Consider the following 14722-nt stretch of genomic DNA (forward strand, 5'->3'; position numbering starts at 1 on the left):
TGCAAAACTGAAATCAAATCCGAACAAGAAAAATAAGGTTATTCCAACAAAGTGACAACCGAGAAAAAGACGAAAAGTGAATAGTGCCACAAAAGTGAAAACGTGAAAATGACTCGGTCCTCAAAGAAAGTCGTCAAACCAAAGGAAAGAGTATCAGAAACCATTCCCGAGCACTCAAGATGACACTAAGTGACGAGAAGCCGAACCCAGATAGAAAGATCAAAGGAAAAAAAAAAAAAAATATCCGTAAAAAATCAGAGGAAAGGAAATGAAGGAAAATGACCGGGTCATTACAGCAGTGGCTGCAGAACTACTGGCGGCCTCTGATGATCGATCTTGACCATCTGAAAAGTACTACATTAAGAAACAAAAAGAGTAATGTCTCTCTTCATACCTGTCCACCAAAACTGCCGCTTTATATCCTTATACATCTTGTCCCCTCCTAGATGAACAGAGAACTCAGAGTAGTGAGTCTCAGTCATCACATCCTTCCTCAACCCATCAGCAGAAGGTACCACTAACCGTCCCTTGTACCGCAAACCATCATCAGCCCTAACATAGTAAAATGGAACCTCTCCGGAAGCTACCTCTGTAACTTTGTCAATGCACTGCTGATCCGTGAGTTGTGCCCTTAAAACCTTATGAATGATAGAAGGTGTAACTACTATGCAAGCCATGAAAGCATCTGACAATTCATCCACCTTCTTCAATGCATTCCACTCAGTAGTGAATAGAGCGGAAAGACTACCAACAGGTCGGCGACTGAGTGCATCCGCCACCACATTCGCTTTCCCTGGATGGTATTGTATAGAAAAGTGATAGTCTTTCACAAACTCCAACCACTTGCGCTGTCTCATATTCAACTCCCGCTGAGTGAACAAATACTGCAAACTCTTGTAATCACTGAATAATCTAAAGGACTCACCCAACAGATAATGCCTCCAAATACGCAAGGCAAAGACCACGGCTGCCAATTCCAAATCATGTGTTGGATAATTAAGCTCGTGAGGCTTAAGCTTTCGAGATCCATACGAAATCGGTCGCTCCTTCTACATCAAAACACATCCAAGACCCTACAAAGAAGCATCCGTGTAGACCATATACTCTATCCCGCTCTGTGGGGAAGACAAAACCGGTGCATAAGTTAACTTAGTCTTCAACTCATCAAAAGCTTTTTGACAATGTTCATCCCACACAAACCGTACACCCTATGAGTGAGTGGTCTCGCTATCTTTGAGAACCCCTGGATAAACCTCCTGTAATATCCTGCCAATCCGAGGAAACTCTGAATCTCGGTAAGTAAAGTAGGCTGTCCCCATTCAACCATTGCTGAAACCTTGGTCGGATCCACAACTATTCCCCTTTCTGACACCACGTGACCCAGAAATTTCATGCCAAAATTCACATTTCTCGAACTTGGCATACAACTGGTGCTCACGAAGCGTCTGTAAGACTATCCGAAGATATCTAGCATGATCGTCCTCAGACCTTGAGTAAATCAAAATGTCATCTATGAAGACAATGACAAATTGATCCAAATAAGCCCTAAAGACTCTATTCATTAAGTTCATGAAAACCGCTGGTGTATTAGTCAACCTGAACGGCATCACCCGAAACTCATAAGTTCCATATCTAGTGAGAAACGCTGTCCTCGAAACATCCTACTCCCTAACCCGAAGTTGATGATATCCAGACTATAGATCAATCTTAGAGAAGTAGGTAGCTCCCTTCAACTGATCAAACAAGTCATCAATCCTGGGCAAAGGATACTTGTTACGAATCGTAACCTTGTTCAACTCCCTGTAATCTATACACAGCCGAAGTGAACCATCCTTCTTCTTCACAAATAAAACCGGTGCTCCCTAGGGTGATGTAGTCCTGCGTATAAAACCCTAGCTGAGTAACTGCTGAATCTGATCCCTCAGCTTTCACATCTCCACTAGTGCCATCCTATACGGTGCCTTAGCAATAGGCGTAGTGCCTGGAGCTAAATCTATCACAAAGTCAATCTCTCAACTAGGCGGCAACCCTAGAATCTCCTGAAATACATCCGGGAAATCCTGTACTATTGGTATGTCATCCAATGATACAGTAGCCCCCTCCTCTATATGAAACAAATAGGCGCTAGTAACCCCGTTAGAACGCGGCATAGTAACGACGTACATGTCCTGACCAGGTATGGTGATGACAACTGACCTATCATAACAATCAACTTGGGCATGGTAATGCGATAACCAATCCATCCCAAGTATCACATCATAAGTGTGCATGTCCAGGACCAAAAGATTGGCTAGAAATCTGAGTCTACCAATATCTAGTGTCACAGGCCTATCACTCTTATGAAGAATGGCTGTATTGCCTAACAGTGTAGAAATACCATGAGGTTTACTGCACACCCGAGTCGTCATCCTAGATAAAACAACAAAAGATCTAGTTACAAATGAGTGTGTAGCACCCGTATCAAATAATACACGTCCATGTAAACCATGAATAGGAAACTTACCCTCAACAGCTTGAGGTGCATGCATATCCTATGGCATAGGGTTGTATACCCTGCCATAATGTAGCTGTTGCGGTGCCTGTCCCTGAGACTGCGATGGCGCTGGTAAAGCTGGATATGTTTGTCCCTGAATCCGTGGAACCTGTGGAGTTGGTAAAGGCATTAGCGCCGTCTGCCCTTGCTGCATATGCTGTCCCTGTCCCTGTCTGGCTGTAGGACACTGCCTAGAAGTGTGACCATACTCTCCACAAGTATAACAACTACCCTGGAAAGTACCAAATGGCCTTCTATGTCAATTAGCCTGTGGCTGACCCTGTCCTGCCTGTGGTTCCCCATTCTGCTGTCGCTGAATAGGTGCCACATCTCTGGGAGCATCTGAACCACCCTTGTGCTTCTTCCAAGGCTATTGTCCCTGGAATTTGCCCTTATCGTTTTGTCGGTGACCATTCCCATTCCCTTTCTCAGCTGAATGATTCGCAGAGTCTCTATCACCCCACTTCTCACCCTTGGCCTGTCTAAAGTCCACTGTCAACTGATATTGCTGTAGAGCGGCGTCTACCACCTGAGCATAGGTAATATAAGCTGGACTACCTGTGATAGCTCTCTTGATAGACCACATCAGTCCCTTAATGAAACTGTTGCGCTTCTTCTCCTCTGTATCCACCTCTTCCGGTGCAAAAATAGATAAGCGCGTGAACTGCTGCTCATACTCCGCTACTGTCATGTTCCCCTGCTGCAAATTAAGAAACTCAGTCTTCATGACTGCCCTGACTGCATAAGGGAAATATTTTTCTTCAAAGTGTGCACTAAACTCATCATATATCAATGTCATCCTTTCTTCTGTGGTGGTAACTGACTCCCACCACTGTAGTGCATCCCCAACTAGCTTGAAGGAAGCAAGCATCTGCTTTTGAACCTCCGTGCACTGAACTAAGCGAAGATGTTGCTCGATGTCTTGTTTCCACTGGTGAGTTGCTCTCACATCGGTGGAGCCTGTGAACTCAGGTAGGCTCCCCTTTGTGAAAGAACTCCTTGCCTTCTCCCAAGTATCAGTCTGAACAACCGGTGCTGGTAATGGTGCCAGCTGTACCTGAGGCTGATTCTGAAATGCAGCTGTTACCCCAACTTCTATAGCCTGAGCAATGAGGTCGTTGATGTGAGGAGGATACTCTGGATCTCTGTAATACCCCTAATTTAACAAGGATAGTTCTAGAATTTATTTAATTATTTAAATTGTGTTTTTATTTATTTAGTTGTGAATTTGTTGATTAAGTGTGACTTTATTTGTTTTTATTTATTTCGTGGTGGTTTGTGAATTAATTAATTAGTTTTTATTTATTTAGTGGTGGTTTGTGAATTAATTAATTAGTTATTAAATTGTATTTTATTTTTTTTCTATTTTTCGTTAATTGAACTTAGGGTTTTGTTTTATTTTTCTTTAGCCGACTTAGTTGCTTGTCTAGTATTAGGACTAGAATTAGGGTAACCTTAATCCTATAAATATATACATTAAGGTTTACCTAGGGTTTTAGAACTTAAACACGTCGGTGGAGGCAGAGAGAGAGAACAGAGGAAGGCTTACAGTAGTCGGAGTTCGCCGGAGAATTTAGGAAGCAACGGTGCAAGGTTTCAAACTGAGACCTAAAGGCAAGTTCTAATCCTCACTCCTTCCCGTTGCCTCGTGTTCATTGCATGTCTAACATAACTCCAGGGAACTGTTAAGGATTAAAATTAAACTGGATTTCTTGTACCTCTGTTGTTTTAAAACTGATTGCAGTTGAAACGTGTGTATTATTTGTTTTAATTTCTTCCTTGTGTAACCTCTGTTTAATTCGTGTAAACTGATGAGTAATGATTTTAATTAGTTCTATAACATGTTGGAAAGCACTAGAATTAATTTAGGTTGCAAGTTTGATTTGCTACAACAGTAGATGCTCCGGAATGCTTAAATTGCTCGTATTAAACTCTTGATGCAAAATTCATGTTTTAATTAATTTTAGTAACTGAACAATGAATTTAGTGGATTCTGGTATAAGTTGGAACCTGATTTAAACACTTAGGAACCCTAGGTATGAAGGTCAGTTCATCAGAAACTCACCGGAATTGAAAACGATGAAGAACAGAGAGAGAGACGGCTTACTGTTTTAAAGAGCAGGCTCTTCCGGACGAAGAGCAGGCTCTACTTTTAAGTAGAGCCGGCTCTAGGGGTCTTGGAGCAAGCTCTTCTTCTAGTAGAGCCAGCTCCAAGATGGGAAGAGCAGGCTCTTCTTTTGGTGGAGCAGGCTCTTCCCTCGGGTGTGCGTTTTTTAATTTTTCTGCGACTGTGTGGGCTACAGAACTTGGATTTTGGGTTTTTTAGTTTCTGTTGGAAGCTATACTGAGGTGTTTAGAGGTGGTCTAAGCTTGATTAAAATCCTTGAGAGAAGATTTATGCAAAATAAAACAACTTTATTTTAATGCGACAGTGGACAATGCTTAATTAATCAGTTTACTGGGTTTTTGTTATGAAAGGATGCAGAATTGCTTAACACTTAAAATAGCAATTCTTAGCAATAGAATTCTCAATTAAACCTATCCCAATGTTATAAAATAAGCATGTGGATTTAAATGGTTTAGTTTGCTTATTTGGGCCTAAGTTGGTTTACGGTTTGGATGGGAGGAACTGCAAGAGGTTTAAGCTTTGGTATTAAAATTCTTAGTGATGATTTACAGTTAGTCATGTTCCAAAATTACTAAAAATAAACCTGTGAACATTTATATTCTATTATGGTTGATTAGAATTAATTGGGTTACATGTATAAACTGTAATATCAATTAGTGGACCTTGCAGAGTAGTATGGATTAAGCTTGTTAATTGACAATTATTTTATCATGCTTAATATGGAACAATTGATATTTGTACTTAGTGTTTTATTGTCAATTGTGGAATGTATGGATTGGTTGATAGTTATATTTTTATTTATTCTATTAACTGCCGGATGGATTAGATTATATGCACCGGTATGGGACGGTGACATACTAGGTTTGGATTTGGCTCAAAATTGCTATATCCTACCTATACGGAATAAGGGAATGGATTAAAAATAAATCCTACTTATATTTAGGCTAAGTCAAAGAAGCTGCACAAGCTGAATGACTAGCTGGATTACTGGTTATCTATGCTAAGTCTGTGCAGTTGAATAAGCTGAACGACTTACTAGATTTATTATGGATTGTTATGAACGGATTTTAAATATATGTTTATGGTACCACGAGAGGAGCTTGAGTCTCAGACTCGTTGATTAGGGTGCGTATATGCAGTGGATGCGTAGTTGGCTATAGTAGATTGAGGTGTACCCTGTTAGGTCTAGGTACTTATGCCCACCTTTGGGTGAGTTTTCGCATGTTGCCTTCTATTCAGGTTGAGATCCCTACTGTAGTCCAGTGAATGTCCCTTAGTATGGATATATATATATATACACGACTTATATAGTTATTGTTGAGTTGGTTAGAGTGTATATGCGTATCGAGTCTCTGCTTGGATTGTAGTAGATTAGAACTTGTTCGTGGGCCTGACCCACTCCTATTTTCCAGGTGTACGTCAGTTCCAGGCTTGAGCTTGTTCGTGCTGGGCAGAGAAGATCTTCCATTCTACCGACGATGTAGGACTTCTTTCCAGATATTTGATTTGGATTTTATCTTCAATTTACTGTTATTCAGTTTGGTTTTAGGGGTCCACTGGAGATGGATTCCCGAGTTGTTAACTTATGGAGGTTTTGGATTATTGGGATTTAAGTATATTTAATATTAAAGGTTTTTATATTTAGTTTTCTTCCAGCTTAAACTTTATTTATCAAATTCATTTTGTCATCTGTGTTCGTATTACATATTAATTGTTTGATATTTCCCTCGGGTTTGGGCTTGGGCCTGATCAACCCATGTCTCGGATCCGAGGGGTATCACAGTTGGTATCAGAGCACTCCAGGTTCAAGTGTCTCTAGGGTGTTTCATATTAAGTCTTCCGCGTAGCATTTTCTCTTGATTAGAGCTTAAGTGTAGGATTCGTTGAAATCCTTTACGGTCCATTTAAAAATCGTATTGATGTCTGTCTTTCCATATTAACAGATGGTTAACGGTAAGAGAGGAGGATAGAACAGCAGGCAAAAGAGAGCGGCACGTAGGCAACAACAGTTTTTCCTATGGCGTCAGCAGTTTGGGTAAGAGCAGCAAATGCCTGCATTTCAGAATGGTGAGGGTCAGTTGCATATCGAGCAGGAGAATGTACAGCTGACTCAAGAGTCTCAGGATTGGGGCTACAATCAAGACAGGAAACTAGAGTTTTCTCCTCAGTTAGTTTACACCATTGTTCAAGCTGTAGCAGAGGGCATAACAACTGCACTTCAGAATCAGCTACACGTTCAGTAAACACTAGAAGCAGTACCGGTGGTGCAGAATATGTTTAAAGGACATTGTTATGCCTGCGGAGATTATGGGCATACAGCCAGACAATGTCCTAGGTTCGCTCAGCGACAGCGTAATGAGGGACCACATGCAGGATGGGATCAGGCAGAGGCTAATCAGCAGAGTAGACCGTTCGGTACTTTTAGGGGTACTTGCTATACTTGTGGGGAGATTGGCCACACTTTCAATCAGTGTCCTAAACGTAGGAATACCGGGCTGTCCAAGCAAGAGAGTACCGAATCACAGGGAGGATGGTACTTTTAAGAGTAATATTAATTACTAGTAACATTGGAGGGAGTAGTAAAAGTGTAGTACGAATTTAATCGGGTACATTAGTAGTTTTTAAAGAATATTTTATGATTATTCTTTTGGAAGTTTACGATTTAAAGAAGTTTTTAATAAAGTAAACTATCAGTTTTGGCTATCTCTTTTGTGGTTTATGATGGTATTATTGGATTTATACACATATGTTTTTAAACTATAATGGAATGCGTATGTTACAATAATAGATGACTATCACAGTGAAGTGTTTAGTTTGGATAAGAACTTGTGTACATTAATACAACAAGTTTGATAGTAAAGAAAGAATTCTCAGGATAGAGTAATGTTCTAACTATGAGTTGACTTCGGAGTACTTCGTGTACCTTCTGTGTTTTGCTCTACGAAGTATTTAGCATTTTGGTTTGGATAGTTTAGTTGGGACACTAGATATTTACAGGCTCAGATTCCTAGCCAATTTAGTAGTTCAGGACAGGTACACTTATACGGTGTTACTTGGGATGGATTGGTTATCATACTACCATGCTCAAGTTAATGGTTGTGATCGGTCTGTTGCTTTCACCATACCTGGTTAGGTTATGTATGTTGTCACTATGCCACGGTCTAACGTGGTCATTAGCACTTATTTGTTCCATGTGGAGGAGGAAACGGAGGAGGAGGTTACTGTATCTTTGGATCGTATACCAATTGTACAAGAATTTTTCGGATGTTTTTCAGGAGGTTCCAGGGTTGCCGCCTAGTCGCGAGATTTACTTCGTGAATGACTTAGATCTAGGCACTACGCCTATTGCTAGAGCACTGTATAGGATGGCACCAGTGGAGATGCGAGGGCTGAGGGATTAGATTTAGCAATTACTTAGCCAGGGTTTTATTGGTAGGAATACTTCACCCTGGGGAGCATCAATTCTATTTGTGAAGAAGAAGGATGGTTTACTTGGGCTGTGTATAGATTTCAGGGAATTGAACAAGGTTACTATTCGTAACAAGTATCCGTTACCCAGGATTGATGATCTTTTTGATCAGTTAAAGGGAACTACGTACTTCTCTAAGATTGATCTGTGGTCTAGGTATCATCAGCTTCGAGTTCGGGAGCTGGATGTTCCGAGAACAACGTTTCTCACTAGATATGGATCTTATGAGTTTCGTGTGATGCCGTTCGGGTTGACTAACGCACCAGCAGTGTTCATGGACTTAATGAATAGAGTTTTCAGGGCTTATTGGGATCAGTTTGTTATTATCTTTATTGATGATATCTTGATCCATTCTCGGTCGGAGGACGATCATGCGAGACATCTTCGTATATTATTGCAGACGCTTTATGAACATTAGGTATTTGTCAAGTTCTAGAAGTGTGAATTTTGGAAGCGGGAAGTGAAGTTTCTGGGTCACGTGGTGTCCGAAAGGGGAATAGCAGTAGATCCAGCCAAAGTTTTAGCCGTGGTTGAGTGGGGACAGCCTACTTCACCTACCCAGATTCAAAGTTTCCTCGGGTTGGCGGGATATTAATAGAGGTTCATCCAGGGGTTCTCTAAGATAGCTGGACCACTCACGTACCTAACTAAAAAGGGTGTACAGTTCGTGTGGGATGAACACTGTCAGCGAGCTTTTGTTGAGCTGAAGACTACGTTGACTTCTGCACCGGTTCTGGCTACTCTACAGAGTGGGATAGAGTATCTAGTCTATACAGATGCTTCTTTGCAGGGTCTTGGATGTGTTTTGATGCAGGAGGAGCGGTCGATTTTATATGGATCTCGAAAGCTTAAGCCTCATAAGCTTAATTATCCAACACATGATTTGGAATTGGCAGCTGTGGTCTTCGCCTTATGCATAGGTAGGCGTTATCTGTTGGGTGAGTCCTTCAGATTATTCAATGATCACAAGAGTCTGCAGTATTTATTCACTCAGTGGGAGTTGAATGTGAGACAGTAGAGATGGTGGGAGTCTGTAAAAGACTATCACTTTTCTATACAGTATCATCTAGGAAAAGCGAATGTGGTGGCAGATGCGCTCAGTCGCCTACCTGTTGGTAGCCTTTCTACTTTATTCACCACTGAGTGGAACGCTTTGAGGATTGTGGATGAGTTATCGGATGCTTTTATAGCTTGCTTAGTGGTTACACATACTATCATTCGCAAGGTTTTGCAAGCACAACTCACGGATCAGCAGTGTATTGACAAAATTTTAGGGATAGCTTCTAGGGAGGTTCCAATTTACTATATTGGGGCTGACGGAGGCTTACGGTACAAGAGACGTTGGGTGTACCTTCTGCTGATACTTTGAGGAAGGATGTGATGACTGAGACTCACCACTCTGAGTTCTTTGTTCATCCAGGAGGCAATAAGATGTATCAAGATATGAAGTGGCAGTTTTGGTGGGCAGGTATGAAGAGGGACATTGCTCTTTTTGTTTCTCAGTGTAGTACTTGTCAGATGGTTAAGATTGATCATCAGAGGCCGCCAGGAGCTCTACAGCCATTACCAATTCCGAAGTGGAAATGGGAGAGCATTTCTATGGATTTTGTGGAAGGATTGCCAAATTCCTTCAAGGATCACAATTCCATTGGGTTATCGTGGACAGACTAACGAAATCCGCTCATTTCTTACCTTTTTGCACTGACTTCACTTCGGAGCAGTGGTGAGACTTTGCATTTTAGAGGTTGTGAAGTTGCATGGCATTCCATTGTCTATTATATCAGACAGGGATTCGAGTTTTGCATCCGGATTCTGGAAGAGTTTTCAGCAGGCTTTGGGTTTTGAATTACACCTTGGTACTGCTTATCATCCTCAGACTGATGGATAGACTGAGAGGGTGAATCAGATAATGGAGGATACGCTTTGGTCATGTGTTCTTGATTTCAAGGGCCACTGGGAGGGTTACTTACCGCTGGTGGAGTTTGCTTATAACAATAGTTTTTAAAAGACTATTGGGGTGGCACCATTTAAGGCGTTATACGGCTACCCGTGTCGATCGCCTGTTTGTTGGATGGAGGTTGGTGAGAGCAGATTCTTGGGTCCTGAGTCTATTAAGGATACTTCTGAGAAGATTGCTCTTATTCGAGACCGCATGCGTACTGCTCAGAGTAGGCAAAAGAGTTATGCCGATCGTCGTACTCGTGTTTTGGAGTTTAGGGTTGGAGATTAGGTTCTACTCAAAGTGTCATCTATGAAAGGTGTTATGCGCTTTGGGAAGAAAGAGAAGTTGTCACCGCGATTTGTCGGTCCATTCATGGTTACGGATCGAGTTGGAGCTGTTGCTTATTGGTTGGCACTTCCGAATACTTTGGATCGTGTACACAATGTTTTCATGTTTCCATGTTGCAGAAATTTCTGCGCGATGAAGATAGGTATCAGCATATCGATGTTGAAGAGATTGAGTTGCAGTCAGATGCAACTTATTTGGAGTCACCGTGTCGTTTTATCGCCCGTCGGGATCAAATCCTTCGTAACAAGGTTATCCCTTTGGTTCTTGTTCAGTGGAGTCATCACAAAGAGGCTAAGTCTACTTGGGAACGGGAGGATGTCATTCGCTCGCAGTTTCCTAAATTTTGGGAATAAGGTAAGAGCGAATTCTGAGGACGGAATTCCTGTTGTTAGGGGGGAAGAATGTAATACCCCTAATTTAACAAGGATAGTTCTAGAATTTATTTAATTATTTAAATTGTGTTTTTATTTATTTAGTTGTGAATTTGTTGATTAAGTGTGACTTTATTTGTTTTTATTTATTTCGTGGTGGTTTGTGAATTAATTAATTAGTTTTTATTTATTTAGTGGTGGTTTGTGAATTAATTAATTAGTTATTAAATTGTATTTTATTTTTTTTCTATTTTTCGTTAATTGAACTTAGGGTTTTGTTTTATTTTTCTTTAGCCAACTTAGTTGCCTGTCTAGTATTAGGACTAGAATTAGGGTAACCTTAATCCTATAAATATATACATTAAGGTTTACCTAGGGTTTTAGAACTTAAACACGTCGGTGGAGGCAGAGAGAGAGAACAGAGGAAGGCTTACAGTAGTCAGAGTTCGCCGGAGAATTTAGGAAGCAACGGTGCAAGGTTTCAAACTGAGACCTAAAGGCAAGTTCTAATCCTCACTCCTTCCCGTTGCCTCGTGTTCTTTGCATGTCTAACACAACTCCATGGAACTGTTAAAGATTAAAATTAAACTGGGTTTCTTGTACCTCTGTTGTTTTAAAACTGATTGTAGTTGAAACGTGTGTATTGTTTGTTTTAATTTCTTCCTTGTGTAACCTCTGTTTAATTCGTGTAAACTGATGAGTAATGATTTTAATTAGTTCTATAACATGTTGGGAAGCACTAGAATTAATTTAGGTTGCAAGTTTGATTTGCTACAATAGTCGATGCTCCGGAATGCTTAAACTGCTCGTATTAAACTCTTGATGCAAAATTCATGTTTTAATTAATTTTAGTAACTGAACAATGAATTTAGTGGATTCTGGTATAAGTTAGAACCTGATTTAAACACTTAGGAACCCTAGGTATGAAGGTCAGTTCATCAGAAACTCACCGGAATTGAAAACGATGAAGAACAGAGAGAGAGACGGCTTACTGTTTTAAAGAGCAAAAAACCCCTCTCTACTATCGATATAGTGCATATCAATTCCTGTGTGGTAAAAAACCCCCCTATATTATTAATTTGGTGCAAATAGGTCCCTGTGTGGTGTAAAATGACGATAATACCCTCACTTCAGTTGAATAAATTAATGATTATAAATACCGGTCATGTAAAATGACCCTTTTGTCCAAATTTATGTAAAATTATGTTTGTTTGGTAGAAGGATAAAATAAACCTCAAATTGTATAAAATAGGGATAACCTAAACCTGAATATAATTAAAACTAAAACCAAATATTCCCCAACCTCCATTACCACCACCCATCACCGCCTAGTGCAACCACAATCACCCTCTGCAACAAACTGATCGGAGCATCAATTCAAACCCCAGACCCACTGTTCGCCACCACCAAATAGAATCAAAATCGAATCAAAATTAAACAAATTGAGATCGAAATAAGATCCCGTACCGAGAATGAGCATAGCATTTGGTAGAGCGCCAAGGATGGACGGCCGGTGATGAATCAGCCATAGGAGAGGTCGTAGAGGATGAGAAAGAGGATAATAGTTGAGAGGAAGGTGGGAGATCCTCTATGAGCTATGTTTGGAGCTTTGTTGATGTGTGCTAGAGATGGATATGCATATCTGTATGTGTATATACTATATATATAGAGAGAGAGTTAATCTTCTTTGGCCATTATCACCTCTAATTGAAAACCAAAGCTGCTTTGTTACTTTTTCTAAGCCACACCAACCCATCATCACCTCCAATTACCCAAACAAAGCTTTTTTGCCCAAATATTCAAACCCAATAATTGTGCACAACTCAAGGCGGCGTCGGATTCACGTAGCTATGGCTGCCGGGAGAGGAAAAACATCAACCGACTAAAATCTAAGAAATGATAAGAAACCATTTTCAGAAAACGGTACCTATTTGCATATCTTGTAATAAATATGATTAAATTTAAAAGTAACATATCATTTCATTTTTCAAGAAGGCAAAATCAAGAACTAAAATAATTCCTAATTTAAGTTGCTTATTTATTTATTTATTTATTTGGTAAATCCGAATGAAATTTTTCAAAAACACTCATTTTTTAAATCATAGATTTTCTTTTTACAATAAATTCTTCTGTTGTTTGAGAATATTTTGCTGTAAAACTCTAGTCTTTGCATCAGGTTCTACCCAGCAATCTGCAAATTAACATCAGCAAGTTGTATATCAAGATTGATACAGATCTCAAGTTGCTGCTTGCAGACATTGCTCCTCCAAGCCACCAAAAACTCTTTCTAAAAACTTCTCAACAATTGACACAAACTTTTCCACCCTTTCTTCTTGGGGCAGGTGGCCACCGGAGAAGATATATATGTATGTGTGTATATATTGTATAATATAACAATATAGAGAGAAAACCAAATTGGGTTTAGAGGGGGTTATATGCACAAATAGATGAGGGGTAAAATGGGAAACAAAAGGGTAAAATGGGGTTTTCAGTTTTAAAGGTGGTCAGAGGGACTAGTTCTGCACGTTTTTTAAATTTTGTGGACTTGCATGCACATTTTCAAAAAGTAGGGACTAGTTTTACACAAAGTTTATATATCCGGGGGTTTTTTTTGCACTTAACCTATATATTTATATATCAATTCCATTGAACAATAAAATTAAAGCTCAACTCAATTGATGACCAATTTGAATTTTTAGCAATTGCGGTGCTAGTCTAGCTGTAGGGCGTGTGCTGCTTGGGGGGCTTTGACCCATTTTCGAAATTTAAGAACAACATTTCCCCTCCCCTTTTAACGCCTAATTCCCTAACTCCACTAACCATTGCCAAGTCAAAAGAAAAAAAAAAAAATACTAATATAAATTTTTTAGAGCAATGGGCTTAGAATTATCGAAGTAACAAAATATTTGGATGTAATTTTCTACATAATTGGAACAATTAAAGTTGATGAAGTCTGGTGTATAACCAAAAGTGTTTTGTAAAACCTCAGCACTTACCACAAAGGGTATAAACAATTTTCTACATAATTACCTTGTTTGGTTGTCATTCCATAGAAATTGCCACAAAAGATAACTTTTGTCCCAAAGGTCACCTCCCCTTTACCCCCCATTTGTTCGAGTCCCAACCAATTTTTAAATAAAATTGGGACCGTTACTGGTTTGATGGTCTGCTCACCCTTTGCCCTAGTGAAACATTTGAACCTTAAGTTAACATTTAGAGATTTATTATTTATTATTATTTTTTTAACCAAACATTTTGAGATTGATAAAGAGAAATAAAAGGAAAAGAAAAAATACAAAACATATCGAATTTGCAAAATAGTTTTCCTAATGATTGGCACCATAGCCGGTCATTTTCACGCTCAAAAGGACTAGTCATATATCGGGTTTTCTATATGGGCTAGTTTGGTGTGATGGAATGAAATAAAAGAAAGTAGAATGGAATGGTTTTTTTCCTATTATCATGGTACCAATTTTAAAGTTGAAATTATCATTCCCCATGGAGAATGGTCATTCCATTAATGCTACATTTGGTGTGTAGGAATGGAATAGAATGCAAGTGGAAATGGAATGAGAATGGGAATGGAATGGAAGGGAATGGTCATTCACATTCTATTATTTGGTTGTAAATATGAAATATGTAGGAATGGAATGATAATAACTATTCTAGTGTTTGGTTGGACCAATTTAAAATTTAGATTGGAATAAATTTCTAATTGAATTCTCCAAAATATCTCTCTTAGTAACAAATAAATTAAATTAAATTAACGATAGTGGTGGTGGTGGTAGGCGACGGTAGTGGTGGTGGTGAAAGGTGGTGAAAGGCGACGGTGGTGGTAACGGTGGTGAAAGGCGGTAGCGGTGGTGGTTGTGGCTGTAGTGGTGGCTGTAGCGGTGGTGAAAGGCGGCAGTGGTGGAAGACGACGATGGTG

This window comes from Cornus florida, unplaced genomic scaffold, assembly GCF_030987335.1.
Source record: "Cornus florida cultivar Cherokee Brave unplaced genomic scaffold, ASM3098733v1 CherokeeBrave_3.0.0_Hap2_Chr04, whole genome shotgun sequence".
Taxonomy (NCBI): Eukaryota; Viridiplantae; Streptophyta; class Magnoliopsida; order Cornales; family Cornaceae; genus Cornus; species Cornus florida.